This window comes from Anopheles merus, chromosome 3L (genome assembly GCF_017562075.2).
Source record: "Anopheles merus strain MAF chromosome 3L, AmerM5.1, whole genome shotgun sequence".
Lineage (NCBI taxonomy): Eukaryota > Metazoa > Arthropoda > Insecta > Diptera > Culicidae > Anopheles > Anopheles merus.
This window is the reverse complement of record NC_054085.1, coordinates 4150225-4160762: the sequence shown is the minus strand read 5'-3', so window position 1 is coordinate 4160762 and position 10538 is coordinate 4150225.

The following is a 10538-nucleotide window of genomic DNA, read 5'->3' as shown; positions in this document are numbered from 1 at the left end:
TCATTCTTAAGTTTCAAAAACGAGATTATATCTGGTAAAATTGAACAAAACATATTATGAACCTTATGACACGACAACCATCGACCCTCCGTGCAGTACGAAATGGTTTGGAATTCAGCATCAGATTCATTTAAAAATGTCTCAAATGGTCGATAATTCAAAGCGCGTGATCGTATAAAATTCACAACGTTTTCAAAACTGGTTTTAATTTTGAAAATTTTACACACAATACTTTTTGGTGTATCAGGAAATGAAAAGTTTAATAATCTGATTTGGATGAAGTTCTTGGAGTTTTTGTGAAATTCGAGCCACAAATCCTTATGTATTTCCTGTCATTGCTTTTGCTCCATCCGTAGTAATCGACGCAAGTTTTTCGAAGGGAAGATCATATTTAATCAATTTATCCTAAACAGAACGATAAATAACGTCACCTACTGTAGTATCATGAAGAGGTATAAGTTCCAGAAGCTCTTCGGTTATCTCTATGTTCTTGCTGCAGGCTCTAAAAAATACTGCTACTTGAACAGTATCTTTGGACAATTGATCTCTGCTGGTGGTTTATGTTATCTGCAATTTCACTGACTCTGTCTACCACAGTGTTCCTAGACAGCGAAATTTCGCGAAATACTTGAGTTTTCTCTGGTATCAGACATACTCTTATATACTCTTTAATGATGGATCCATCACTGAATGGTTTGGAATGTTTTGCCAATAAATAACAAACTTCGTAGCTTGCTTTGGTCAGTGACTGATTGCTTTCAACAAACTTTCTTATATTTTCTTGTCGGCTATATGACGTTGCATTCAATAAGTTGAGCTTTTCCTCTCTAATTTTGTCTGTATGAGAATCATATTGTTTCCCATAATTCGAAGTAAAGTGTCGTTTGACATTATGTTCTTTTGCAGCACTAATCATCGTTTTGCAAATTAGACAAGTTATTTTGCCATTCAACTCACTGCAGAAGTATTTTATCTCCCTATCTTTACGGAATTTACGACCTTCACCGGCAATTTTACGCTTTCGGTTTGGTAAAGCCATTTTCTAGAAACAATGTCAAATTTAAAACTCACGTCTTCTAATTTACATCACACAGGGTTTCTCAAGCTAGCTCAACATCGTAACATTATTTTTCGAACACGTTAAACGATTGTCAACATCGTACATACAATTCGAATCCGTAAACTCTTTTCGATTTGGTAACACTAGGTTTTGAACGCGTAAAATCCTAACTCTAATCTGGAAAATTTATGTTGGCTGTCTTAATACCCATTATACATTTTCCAGATTCGAGTTGGGATTTTAAACGGCTTTGAAGGCATTCAGAAGGCATTTAAGGCCTTAGTCGCCTTAGAAGGCGAATAAAGATTTCAATCGAAACTTTCACCGCTGTAACGGGTTCTCTTCGACATTTTTCAACTTTTTTATTCAACGCGAACAAATAGCTTGCCGCCATCTTAGCTAGTTTATTTACTGGTTTTGCATCCTTACTAATGTAACTGTCAAGCAGAGCAGTGACAACAATTTAGGTTTTGAACCGAGAAAGCGTGTGTTCTTACAGGGTTTCTCAAGCCAACTCAACATCGTAACACTATTTTTCGAACACGTTAAACGATTGTCAACATCGTACATACAATTCGAATCCGTAAACTCTTTTCGATTTGGTAACACTAGGTTTTGAATGCGTAAAGTCCCAACTCGAATCTGGAAAATGTATAATGGGTGACAAGACAGCCAACATACATTTTCCAGATTCGAGATGGGATTTTACGCGTTCAAAATCTAGTGTTACCAAATCGAAAAGAGTTTACAGATTCGAATTGTATGTACGATGTTGACAATCGTTTTACGTGTTTGAAAAATAGTGTCACGATGTTGAGCTGGCTTGAAAAACCCTGTATCCTGATTTTTATGATCTTTTTTCTGTGTTTATTTCTTTTTAAATAAATATTTTCTTGCTATAATTAATATAAACAAAGTTGATGTGAAGCAAAATTAAAATAATATCTTTAAAAAAACCTAATAATTAAACTATGTTCACCCTTCATTATCAGGATGGGAGAAATATGCTCCTAATTTCTCCTTTTATAGAGTTTTCAAAATGAGAACCGAAGTTTTCTTTAAGAACCGAATAATGCAGACCATCTTTAATAAAATGAAATAGCTCAGAGCTTAACGCAAGAGAACATGATACGTAAATGGTCTGTCTGTCAAAGAAATTACAGGTGTCCCCCGAGATACGACTGTATTTGGGACCGAAAAAATGTCCCAAAGTAAGGCGTAAGTCGAAAAAGTCGTATGTCGAATATCTATGAATATAAAGTTTATAACCGAAGTTGAAGAGTTTGAAATTGTGATATCGTGTATTTTATTTAAAATAATGTTCGATAATGTAATAATTATATGTTAAAAACCGTACACAATATAGATATTCAAGATAGGGTAGTTGTGAAATCTTTGGAAATGTGTGTACAACGGTTATCAGCCCAGATATTCAAAAAAATACATCAATTTCTTGTCAATGACAACTTTTAACTGTCAAAATCAAAATCGTCGTATCTGCGAATCGTCGTAACTCGAAGGGGTTGTAACTCGGGGGACGCCTGTATAGTGATTTTGGTCCTTATGGACTCTTTCGTCACATACGTAAATGGTGCTATCGAATCTCACGCTCATATCTGGGAACACTACAACAGTGCAGTGCTGAAGACGCTTGTAAGGTTTTCTTTTGACAGTTGCAATTTCAAATTCAAAGCGAAAATTTTCATTGACATATTTCAAAAGCATTTTATTACTGCTAAATGCACTGCTGATCGCCTTTAATCCACCGGCGATTACAAAACGATTGGAAGGCATTTTACGGAAATTTGCGGGCAGGGAAAACATATTCCAATTTTTATGTGTTAAATATTCATGAATTTACCTTCCTGACACTTTAAATCCATTAAAACACATTTGTATCTCTACAAATTGCAATACTATTGGTACATTTACTGTATAAAATACTGTAAGAAAATAGTATGTTTCGAAACAATAATGATGTATGCGAAATACGTTGACTCTTGCCTTAAGTGTGCAACAATTGGCAAATTACCCGGTCTGTTTATGTATCTTTTTTGTAATAACATTAAATAAAATCGTTGATAGGACATCCTCATATGGAAGGCCATCTGACGTCAGATTTTGTTATTGTTTTATATCTGAGGATATTTGAATTGTGCGGTTACATAGGAACCCTGCTGTTTATCTGCTGAAATCCAGAAACATTGTTTATAGCACATTCATGCAATAGTTTTTTCAGCATATTAATCATTTTTGTTCTAGTTGGTAGAAGTGATGTGGGTGTGTAGTTTTTTGGATCTTTGGTGTCTTTTCCTGGTTTGAGTATAGCAATCACTTTTTTTGTATTGTTTTTTTTTATTCTGCCCTTTTTCCACGTTTCATTTGCTTCGGCAATCATCACCTTTTAGGAATATATTATCCACTCCGACACGCGAAAATTTTACCAAGCGATAGCAGGTCACCGAAACAATGTTACACCTAAAGTAACCTGCTGTCGCAACAAGGATGGAGATCTGGTCAATAAACAGCCGGCGATCCTCTCGCGGTGGACTCAGTACTTTGATGAATTACTCGACGACCAGGTTAATGAACAGCTTGGAGCGCCACTAGCAGATAGTGTCATACTACTGCCACCTAGCATAGAGGAAACACAAAAGGCTATCCGTCGGCTGAAAAATAACAAGACAGCTGGAACCGACGGAATTGCAGCTGAACTGGTCAAGAATGGAGGTGCACGATTCGAAAACGAGATTCATCAAATTGTTACGGAGGTGTGGGTTAGCGAATCGATGCCTTGTGATTGGATCCTCGGCATCATCTACCCCTGAACAATCGCGAACGTTTTGGATATATTTTTGCGTGGGCTGAATATTTACCGATGAGTTTGAATTTCCAAAGTGCAAGAGAAAGTGTATTCATTATGTTGCCCTTTTTATATTTTTTCTATGATTGCCACTCACGCGAGTGGCAACTCACCCGCTACTCATCATTTCCTACCGTGCTCATTATCACTTGACGGAAATTATTTTCGTCAAGTTATCATTTGACATCCAAGCGAAGCGTCAACAACCCCATATACAAGACGGGAGACAGGTTGGACTGCAACAACTACAGGGGTATTACGGGATTGAATACCGCCTATAAAATATTCTCTCTTATCCTTCAAGATCGCCTTGTCCCGCACGTCGAAGAGATAGTCGGAAACTATCAAAGAGGATTCCGAAACGGAAAATCAACCACTGATCAGATCTTCACCATGCGACAGATCTTGGAGAAGATGGCTGAATACAGAAACGACACATACCATCTCTTCATAGACTCCAAAGCCGCATACGATAGCATAGCCAGGGTAAAACTGTACGACTCCATGAGCTCATTTGGAATCCCGGCCAAACTGATAAGGCTAGTTAGAATGACTATGACCAACGTCACATGCCAGGTGAGGGTGGATGGAAAACTCTCAGGACCTGTTGCTACCACCAAAGGTCTGCGCCAGGGGGACGGGCTTGCCTGTCTCCTTTTCAACCTGGCGCTAGAGCAAGCCATCTGCGACTCGAGGGTGGAGACTACGGGAACCATCTTCTATAAGTCAACCCAGATCCTGACATACGCTAATGATATAGACATCATTGGTCTGCGGCTCTCCTATGTAGCAGAAGCCTACCAAGGGATACTCAGATGCTCAGAAGGATACTTGGCCCCGTATGTGTGGAAGGACAATGGAGGAGCCGCTATAATGACGAGCTATGCGAGATGTACGGCGACCTCACTGTCGTACAGTGTATCAAGCTCGCCAGGCTCCGGTGGGCTGGCTATTAGTGATGCGCGTTGCGTTCCGAACCTGCCAGGTGCGATCCGTTCCAGCATGCGAGCATCCGGACCGCGATCCTTATTTTTTACCCAAGCAGGTTCAAACTGAACCTGTTGCTCCTACCGTTCTTTGCGATCCGACCTGAACCGACTGTTATCAACGATCTTATCGATCCGATCTGAACCGGCTGCTCTCAGCGTTCTCGGCGATCTGTGCTGGGCCGGTTGCTCTCAGTGCTTATTGCGATCCGGCCTAGAACGCACGACATTCTACTCTCTTTGTATTGATGAGCCGGTTTGCCGGTTCAATTTAAACCTGTTTCTCTCAGCGTTCTTTTCGATCCAGTCTGGAACGCACGATCATCTGCTCTCTTTCGTACGATGGGCCGATGTGGTACGTACAAAGGAAGCAGGTAAAATCTGAACCTGTTTCTCTCAGCGTTCTTTTCGTTCCGGTAAAGAACGGCCTTCTCTTTTGCTTCTTTCTAGTATGGACACACACACACACACACATTCTGTCTATGTGAGTGATAACAGCGCAAGCCATACTCTCTCAGTCAAAGAGATAACGGTACAACACCTGAGCCGTGAAGCCAGGATAGAGATTTGTGATTGGTGGGAAGCTAATCGCCAAAATTTAAAGAGACAATCCTGCACTTGCGGTAAGCGCAATGAATTAAATGTTTCTCTTCTGCCATATGGATGTTATCAGTATAGGTGCGTTATTTTGACTGGATTGTGGTAGTCAATGAATTGCTATGTGTTGGGTGCTAAGCTGCTTCGTTGCGCATGCATCTCCAATGAACTCGTTTGAATTTTTACCTGAGATTTTCTTTGTGCAACTAAATATTGAGGGTGCATGACATGTTTATCCTTCCGCAATAATTTATTTAACGCCGTTTATCGCCCCGTGAAACAGAAACAGAAACAACTTAACAGTCTATGTATTTTAAATAAACCAATGTTGGAGCCGGTCTCGTAGTACAGTCGTCAACTCGTACAACTTAACAACATGCCCGTCATGGGTTCAATCCCCAAATAGACCGCGCCGCCATACGTAGGACTGACTATCCTGCTATGGTAACAATAAGTCACTGAAAGCCAAGCTCACTTCGCTAGTGGGTACAGGCAGGCCTTGGCCGACAGCAGTTGTTGTGCCTAAGAAGAAGAAGAAGAATGTTATTTGATGCTATCTGCTTCTATTAAGAAATATTAACTGAATCAGTGTAGTTTAATCCAAACGAAATTTAAGAAGCCGATTAAACTTGTAAGCTTTATGATTGCATATTGGTATAAATTGCATGTTAGTTGTCTTGTCACCTATTATACATTTTCCAGATTCGAGTTGGGATTTTACGCATTCAAAACCTAGTGTTACCAAATCGAAAAGAGTTTACGGATTCAAATTGTATGTACGATGTTGACGATCGTTTAACGTGCTCGAAAAATAGTGTTACGATGTTGAGCTGGCGTGGGAAACCCTGTAAATTCATTGCCGATTAATTCATTCAAAATAAACCCAAAAATGTTGGAGATACAAGTCAATCAAAAATATTCCGGTGGAATAAAGAGATTAATTTTTTGGCAACAGCTAAAATATCACAAAAAACCTTTAACGTGTTCGGTACTAAATTATTTTCCGCTTCGTTTTCTAACACCTTCTAAAGAGTTAATCTCCTTCAGTTTTCCAAAATTTCCACCACTTGACCTCTCTCCCGAGGAGGAATGACCGGACGACCCCCCCCCCCTCCTTCTGCTTTGCTCTCCTTCCCAATTGTTCTATTTTGACAAGCTTTCGTCGATCCTAGCGTTGTCCTCCGCGCGATCGCTTACGCCTTTACCTTATCCTAGCGATGCGCTTTATAGCGTGAGCGGAACGATACACCCTTGTAGGAGCGATTGAAGACGATGTAAACCGTTCTAAGAGTGAACTTAGACTAACTACATTTATTCGATATTCAGTGTAACCACGGTCGCTGTAACCAATGGCTACTTGATTACAACTAAGACATTGCTATAAGCAATCCACCACAGAGTCCCCCTCAGTTACGCCAAGAACCGAACACGGTGACCGGATGGCGTAACTTTTGTTCTTTCGTTATCTTCATTCGAATCCTTTTCGCAAATATATGCTGGTTTAATACGATCAATCGAAATCCTTCGTTTCTCACCGTTCATATTTAAGTCCATATACTTTTCATGCCTTTCGATTATTTGAAAAGGTCCCTCGTATGGGTGTGTAAGAGGCCGCTTGACTGAATCGATTCGAACAAAAACGCTTTTGCAACTTTGCAAATCCTTCGGAACAAATACCGATCGTTTGTCATGATGCGAGTTTCTGATTGGCCCAATTTGTTGCATGGTCCGGCAAAGCAGTTTGGCAAACTCTGAGCGACATATTTCCGTCTTCGAGGGTTCCAAAAAATCGCCAGGAATTCGTAGTGGCTGTCCGTATGTCATCTCGGCAACAGAACAATCGATATCTTCCCTGATAACAGTTCGCAAACCGAGCAGGACCAACGGCAGTTTATCGCACCAACGTTTCGAATCGACACAAGTGAGCGAAGTTTTTAACGTTCGATGAAAACGCTCGATAAGACCGTTAGCTTCGGGATGATACGCTGTATTACGAATACGGAGAGCCCCAAGAAGCCGCGTCAATTCCGTGAACAATTCGGATTCAAATTGTCGTCCTTGATCGGTCGTGATTGTTTCTGGAACACCAAACCGAGAAATCCAACATTCGCAAAATGCTTTAGCGACTGTTTCTGCTAGTATATCTGGCAAAGGAACTGCTTCCGGCCAACGACTAAACCGGTCGATCATCGTTAATAAATACCGCTTTCCGTTCGACGTCGGAAGTGGTCCAACCAAATCGATATGAACATGGCGGAAACGACTTTTTGGAAGCTCGAATTCGTTGAGCGCCGCAGATGTATGCCGATGGATTTTCGATCGTTGACAATCAATACAAGATCTGACGAAGCGGGCGACGTCTCGATTCATTGAGGGCCAAACAAACCTTCGCGCAACCATTTTTCTCGTTGCTCGAACACCGGGATGAGAAAGGCAATGGATGTTGCGAAGAACTTCTAACCGTAACTTCTCTGGTACATACGGTCTGACATGTACATTATCCGACACATCACAATACAGCAATTGATTAGTTGAAACAGATGATCTTAACTGCAAGTTCATTGATGTAGTTCGATCAGCAAGTAGCTTCTGTAGTTCTGGATCGTCATGCTGCGCTTTCGATAATAATTCAAAATCCACTGTTGAAGGAGCTGAGATGGTGTTGACTCTGGATAATGCGTCTGCAGCAGAATTGTCTTTGCCACTAATGTGCCGAATATCTTTTGTGAAACTCGAAATGTACTGCAAATATCGTTCTTCATGAGGAAGATGATTTGAATTAGAATTCAGAGCATACGTGAGCGGACGATGATCAGTATAATTAGTGAATTCTCTCCCTTCCACTAGATGTCGAAAATACTGCACCGCTAATTTCATGGCTGTTAACTCGCGACCGAAGACAGAATACTTTTTCTGTGAAGGGGAAAATTTCTGCGAGAAGAACCCCAGCGGTTGCCATGCGCCAGCGACATTTTGTTGTAGAGTAGCTCCTGCCGCTGTATCCGAAGCATCAATCATCAGTCCCATTCGTTTTGACGAGTCAGGATAGGACAATAAAGCTGCGTTTGCTAAACTTTCCTTGCATTTCACGAAAGCTTCGTCTGCTTCGATCGTCCACTGAAGTTTTCTTGTATCGTTTTTTCGATTCCCAATAATGAGTGCTTGCAATGGTTGTTGCAATGAGACAACATTCCGGATGAAGCGTTTGTAATCATTCAGCAATGCCAAAAATCGTCGAAGATCCTTCACCGTAATCGGACGACTGTAATCAACAACGGCTTGAACGCGATTAGCTTGAGGTTTGATACCAGATGCATTGATGTGATACCCCAAAAAGTTAACTTCTGTTTGGACAAACTTGCATTTGTCCAAGTTCAGTACCAAGCCGTTTGATTTGAGACGCTCAAAGACAGTTCGCACGTGCGATAGGTGTTCCTCCTCATTAGACGATGCAATGCATATATCATCGACAAACACCACCACAAAATCCAAATCACCGAAGATATGATGCATAAAGCGCTGAAATGTCTGGCTCGCGTTGCATAATCCAAATTGCATCTTGGTAAATTCAAAGAGCCCGAACGGAGTGATTACAGCAGTCTTTGGAACGTCGCTTTCCTCGACCGGAACAAAATGATATGCTCGTACCAAATCTAGAGTGGTAAAACAATTCTTACCTAAGAAATTGTTTAGCAAATCGTGAATATGTGGCACAGGATAACGATCTGGCACAGTCATCCGGTTTAAACTCCTGTAATCTCCGACAAAGCGCCATTGACCATTCTTTTTCGGTACGCAATGAAGTGGACTTGCCCAACTGCTTTTGGAAGGGCGACAAATCCCGAGCTCCATCATGGTCTCAAATTCTTTTTTAGCGGCTTGGAGTTTGTCTGGCGGCATTCTACGAGGTTTGGAAGCAACTGGAGGTCCAGTGGTTTGAATATGATGGGTTACATTATGTCTTACCTCAGTGCGCATTGTCGGCGGGGCGGTGATTTCTCGAAATTCAACCAGCAAGTCTCGAAAAGGATGATCTTTTGCTATAGTTGTTACACCGTAAACCGAAGATTTCGATAATCCACAAACAGTGTGTAATTTCGTACCACCATCAATAAGTCTTCTGTTTCCAAGATCTACAAGAAGACCAAAATGCGCGAGGAAATCGGCACCAATAATTGCAGAAGTAACGTCGGCTTGCAAAAAATTCCACGAAAACTTTCGGCGTAGTCCGAGATCCACTGAAACAAACTTGCTCCCATACGTTCGTATTTTCGTTCCGTTTGCTGCATGGAGTAAAAACGGCGATGGTTCTCGAGTCTTCTCTATCTTGGATGCAGGTATTATCGATACATCCGATCCCGTGTCGATTAAGAACCGAATACTAGAAGATTTGTCGAAGATTTGCAGACGGCGACTAATTCTTAATCCGCCCACCTCGCCGATTTCGGATGGGCGGAAATCTAGTTTTTTGACTGATGATACTGACAAGGGCTTCGACATCGCGTAGCTCGATTTCCATACTTCCGGTGATACCAACAGATGTTTTCATTGGTACGATTTTGAGAAGTGGAACGCAATCGACCGCGCTCAGGTTGCCGTGCTTTCATTTGGCGTAGCTCTACTTTCATGGCAGCAACTTCTTCTGCTAAATTTTCCGTCGTTTCTTTTTGCACAGAAGCATGGATAACTGATGTTTGAGGAGCCATTTCTACCATTTTATCTGCCATCTCCGCCAGCTTCGAAAGACTTCCATCGTGGATGCTAAGTATTGCACGTATATTAGCTGGAAGTTTTTGCAGAAATAGTCTTTTTAACAAGGAATCATTCACATTCAATCCGGCAGCAAGTTCCTGCATCTTCGTTAAAAGATGCGTAGGACGAAGGTCTCCAAAATCGTACGATCCAAGTAGCTGATCCATTTTGGCTTGTTCCGTGAGCTCGAATCGAGAGATGAGGCGCTGCTTAACGGCTTCATATTTTCCTGTCGCAGGAGGCTGTTTTACATAATCGGCGATATGACAAAGCACGGATT